Here is a 5,791-nt window from a genome sequence, read left to right on the forward strand (position 1 = left end):
CAGAACGGTGCAATTTGACTATTTGCAAAAGCACTGTCACCTCCACACAACGGGAAGCTGCCTTCTGTGCTGGTGACCTTCATACCATGCATCACTTTGGGATGCTCCTGCCTGTGGCTGAAGGCTAAAGAGTATGCTGATATACAAAGGCTGAGGACACAGCAAATAACAAGGAAGTGGCAGTGATACAAGACTCCATTCAGGAGCTCTGAGTTGCAGTGAGCACCCTCCCTCCTTGTTCTGCTTCTCCTTCTAAAGTAGGTGCAGATCCACACAAGCATGATACCATAGCCAGACTTTCTGAGACTGACATTAACTATCAGAAATAGCTTTTTTGTACCCATCTACCTGGATCAGCTTTGGTACAATAGGAGAGATGTGACTTGGAGCTGTCTCAGATGTATCTGAAGAGCAGAGGAGGGGACACGTTGGGTCATGTCAGGGTCTAAGTGCTGCCAGGTAGGCACAGGTTATTCCAGCTTTTTTTTTTTCCTTCTTTTCCTTCCTTCCTAGCACTAAAGAGGTAACTTCAGATGAACTATACAATTTCCTGAATATATTTTATCCAAAATTATATGCCAAACATGTCCACCTTAAGAGTTCTTTATTAAGCTGAACAGTCACAACAATCTTTTCTTGGATGGGGCAAGACTGGTTTTGGTGAACTGGATTTTTCTAAGATGTGGATTCACTCACAGACTGCAACATCATCTGTAATTTACTGTGAACCATGAGAGACATTAGCTGAAATTTTCAGGAGCAGATTAGGTTGAAAAAATTTATGACAGCATTTAGAAACATTAGACTTAAGACTGCATGCCAGAGCATGACAAAATAGCAGGTAATAACAGATCTCATTAGAATTGTTTATTTAAATTGAACATTATCCTGTCAGGGATGTTTTCACTGCTGTATAGGTCTTATTTTCATCCAGATTAACTTCTACCAAATACAAGCACCCCGAGATGTCTTCCTAGGAGCTGCTCAGGGTATGCATTTGTTCCAATTGCTCACAAAGTTTAATGGGTTTTTATGTTATTTTTGAATTCTACAGACAGTGCTACTTTCTGTTCTTTATTGATCATCTCCATATTTAAATATCTTTATGTATCAAAATGCAATTAGATTTTCAATAGAATCTAAGTGATTCAGATTCCAATGTCCCATTTCAAAATCAGAGATAATTCCATAAACACTGTAAGTACCTCAATGCCATATAAAGGTTCTGAAATGACTTTGTGGTTCTTGGCCATTACTTGAAACCTTGGTCTTCTGTATCAGTGGTTGTTAAGCATTTGACCTCTGACAAAGCAGGATTCAAGAAGTAGAGCTCCTCAGAGATTCAGAACACACCGTGCCATAGGAAAAGTCTTTGCTTATAGGGTTCAGCTGTACGTTCAGAAGGGCTGTGCAAGATACAGGTAGAGCCCTAAACCCAGATCAGAAGGCTTAGCTCACCCTCCCTGAACAAAAGTCTTCCTAACTTTTAAGCATTTGTTTTCTTTCTCTTGGGCCATAGTCCTTCTGTCCCTTAGTCTTTACCTTCTTTCTACTACCTACTCTTTGCATGTTAAATACAAAATACATGTACAGACATTATGCAGACCCAATGTCCTTTCAAGATCATCTCCTCTGTGCTTCCTGACCTTCAATCATCTTCCAGCATGTGGATGTATTCTTTTAGCTTGTCAGACCTTCAGTAGTACAGGTGTATCAGCTGTCATCCCTGCTGCTGAACATGAAGATCTTTGTGTCAAACATTCAGAGAACCAGGGGATTGCTGGGTTGGGTTTGCCACACAGAGGCACCCTGGGTGTGTCTGGAGCTGTTGCATGGTTTATCCACAACAACCAGGCCAGCTTTCTCCAAACAACTGTCTGTATTTCCTTAAACAAAAAGCAGAGGTGGCAGCAGCATACTTATGTGTACAGAAACTGGACAAGACCATGACAAATGAAAAAAGCAAACAAACAACAAAACAACAAACTTAAACAACCCAAACAAACAAACCTTAGAAAGATACAGTTTCACTGCAGCAATTGAGCTGTTCATGACAGAAAGTCTGTGCTGGCCACATCTCCAGCAGACATGAACTGTGTAGCTCTTCAAATAAAAAACAGAGGAGTGACATCACCATTGCACAGCTGAAGTCTGGGCAATTGTTTGGATTTTGCAGCTGTGGGTATGCAAAGAACTTCTCATGAGTCCGCTCAAAATAGTGTTAAAATCACTTTCTATCTTTTATTTTATTTCAACAAATCAAATTGTTTCCTTCTATGTTAGAAGAATTTGGAAAGGTTCAATCCTACACTAGCTTCTCAAGGCTTTTAAAACAGGATATTCAGGGGCACAGAAAAAGGCTGTTTTGGAAGGCAACACTAGAGGAACCAACATCTTTTCCTGGAGGCTGTTCAACCCTAAGTATCTCCAGGTAAAAACAACCAAAAGATGTTATCCAAAACATGTTGATAGAGAAGGGGCTGTTCCACCAGTTCAAGAGAGGCTCCCTGATGTCCCACTGCCTTTGATTTCCATGTGCACACCTCGTGACTTAGATGAAAAGCAGTAAAATACTATTAACTTCAGAGGAGCCATTTTAATAGGGGCTTTGATATTCACTTCACATGCTTCACATCCACCTTTTCCTTACCCTCAAAGCTCCAGTAAAACATATTTTAGCCTATCAGGGTTAAAAAGTGTCCTTCTGCCAGAAACCCATCAAATCCATTTACTAATGACATATATTCAAGACAATATAATGTTTTTGACTCATGTTTTTTGGAAAGCATTTTGAGCTGACTTCCCTGTAAATCTTGCCACTTTATTAATCCCTGTTGAGTAGCTGGCAGACAGCTCTCTGCTTTAGTTGGCTGATGGCACTGGTTTTGAGATAATGCCCAGCCCTGCCATTCTCATTAGGACAAGAAGTAATTCGAAAAATGCCTTTCAACAGCAGGTGAACTGTCTGAATAGACTCACCTGTTGGGGTCCCCAGGATCAATCAACAGCAAGGACCATGGTGGCATTAATTACTGAAGTTGTGGGGATGAAGAATACCTTTTGCTTCTCACTGATGGTACCAGACCTTTTCCAGAAAAGGTCTTGTAGAACAGAATTTCAAGTCTGCCAGACCTTTGTTTTCCTTGGGGCCAGCTTTGTGATCATCAACACAAAAAGCACAGTTTGTGTATGGGGAAGAACTTCTGAATTAGGACACCTGTGCACTGTTCCACAGAAAATCCTCTCGTGAAAAACATTATTCAACCCCATTCTTCTACCTTCTAGACTCTCCTCCTGTTACCAGCCACGTTCTGTTCTTTTTTTGATTGTGCTGGGTGAATAATTTATATGCTGATCATTTTTCATTACTTTTCCAGTTTATGGCCTTTTCATGTTTGTTAATATTTGATTCACAGAGTTTTAATGGCCTCAAGATTCCCATACACAGAAAAGTCTGGATTACTAGATCCGAGCAACTACATCCTAGTGAGTATAAAGATAACGAGATGGAGTTGAAATTAAAGGAATTCAGAGGAATTTTTAAACTTTTTAACAGCGGGCAAGGGTCTACCAACACAGTTTATTAACAGAAGCTGTGCACTTTACTGCTTAAATCCTTAAATCATTCCTGCTTATGTTTCTAAATGATATTAACTTGAAGCCACTGGGCTAAGTTGTGTCATTTTTAGGTAAGAGAGAAGAAAATTTTCCTTGCTTCAGGAAACACAGGGTATAATTCTGTGGCTGACGTTGTGGTGGTGTTCAGACTGCTTTTTCCTTTCTGGCTAAGCTCTGTGAAATTATAGTGTATTTTAAACTTGAATTCTCATGCACCTGAAAGAATCAAAGCCACGAGATACATGTATAGATGCAGTCAGAGTAGGTCTTCGGCTTCCTGGCCAGCAGCAGGAGAGACTTCTCCATGCTTTTCTTACAGAAGTCCTTCACCCTGCTCCATGGGCTTAAGTTCACCAAATCCCTTTGCTCTTGAGGTCTTTGCTGAGCCAGCTAACCAGCTGCTGCTAGTGCTAGTTGTTGTGGTGGGTGATCTACATTTTAAACTAAACAGAATTAACTCTGTGGTCTTGGTGGGAAGCTCACCCCCAGCATTTTTGCAAAGTTCTCATATTGCAAACAGCAAAAAAATGCTGTGGATTTCATCCCAGAATGGGAATGGGCACCAGACCTCTCTGCCTGCCCTGTCCTGTTGGAGGCAGGGATACTGTGTTTGCTGAGGACAACGTGGTACCTCCTGACATGCAGCAAATATCAGAGATACTGTCGCCTCATAAAGCATCAGTCCTCGCAGCATATGTGCTGATTTACAATAAATGGCTTTTCCTCCTTTTCCCCCACTTGAATCCAAATCGGTGCTAACTCCTCAAATGATGCTGAGCTGTGTCCTCTGATGTGGCAGGCTCCAAGTGCTGGTGGAACAGCCCATGGCAGCCCAGGGCTCTGGTTACATCAACATCGTGCCACTGCACAGGCTTGCCAAGGGCTGAAACGGGGTATGAGAAGTGCATATGAAAAGGAAATGTTGGCTTTATGGTGCTGCTTGAATCCAGAGCTGTGCAGTGGAAAATACCACACCAGCAAAGTCAGATTGTGGTTTTTCTTTCTGCCTAAAACAAAACTTTCTTTTTGGTTTCTGCCATATCTTGCCTAGGGAGAGGGGGAAGCATCTGTGTTATTGCTTGCTAAACAACTCAAGTGTGCCCGGCCAAACCACAGGAGCAAATTTTAAACAGGGGAGAAAATTCACAAGGGTATTCAGGCTCCAAGCCTGGGCTCCACTCCATGCACCAGTGTGTCTAATCACCTTGGTGACATTTATTCACAAAATCTCTTCCTACCATTATTATTATTATTGTACACTGTTTGGGTATGACAAGGAATGTGTGGAGACTGATGGGATCTGCAGAAAGAAACAGGTTTGTTTAAATCACAAATTAATCATAGACTCATAGAATGGTTTGGGTTGGAAGGGACCTGAAAGATCATCAGGTTCCAACCCCCCTTCATGGGCAGGGACACCTCCCACCAGACCAGGCTGCACAAGCCTCATCCAACCTGCCCTTGAACACCTCCAGGGATGGGGCATCAACAACCTCCCTGGGCAACCTATTCCAGTGCCTTCCTACCCTCATGGTGAAGAATTTCTTCCTGATGTCTAACCTAAATCTCCCCTTTTTCAGTTGAAAACCATTACCCTTTGTCCTATCACTTTGCTCTCTCTGGTGCAAAGCTCCTCCTCAGCTTCCCTGTAGCCCCTTCAGGCACTGGAAGGTGCTCTAAGGTCTAATTTTTTATTCTTCAGTAATAAAATTGATAATTATTTCTTGTTTAGAAAATAAGGAGTTAAGATGACATCCCATGCAAACTTCTACTACCTGTGTTCATTCAAGTCATCTTAGTCATCTAGTAGCATGGACCTTAGTTTTGCTGTAAGATACCAGCCAAGATTCTTAGATGGCTCTTCGATCTCTCAGATGTACCTTTGAGTCTCTCATTTCTCCCCTCCTCTTGCTCTGCATCTCCAGTCCCTGGCACAGGTTCTTACTCTTGCACTAACAATCCTTAGTATCTGTGTTGGGCCAAGATCTAGAAATTACCTTTGCCAGAGTGAAGGGAAATTGCTGGGTGTTTCGTTTCACTGTCACACGTTGAACAAACCTTTTGGGAAAACACTTGCCATGCAGCAAATGTGAAGGAACGATGTAAAAGCTAGTGCAGGCAGCTCTCACCCCCAGCTTTTCCTAAGGCAGAAGGGCTCCTCTCAGTCCCCAGA

The sequence above is a fragment of the Apus apus genome, chromosome 17 (genome assembly GCF_020740795.1).
Source record: "Apus apus isolate bApuApu2 chromosome 17, bApuApu2.pri.cur, whole genome shotgun sequence".
NCBI classification, from domain to species: Eukaryota; Metazoa; Chordata; class Aves; order Apodiformes; family Apodidae; genus Apus; species Apus apus.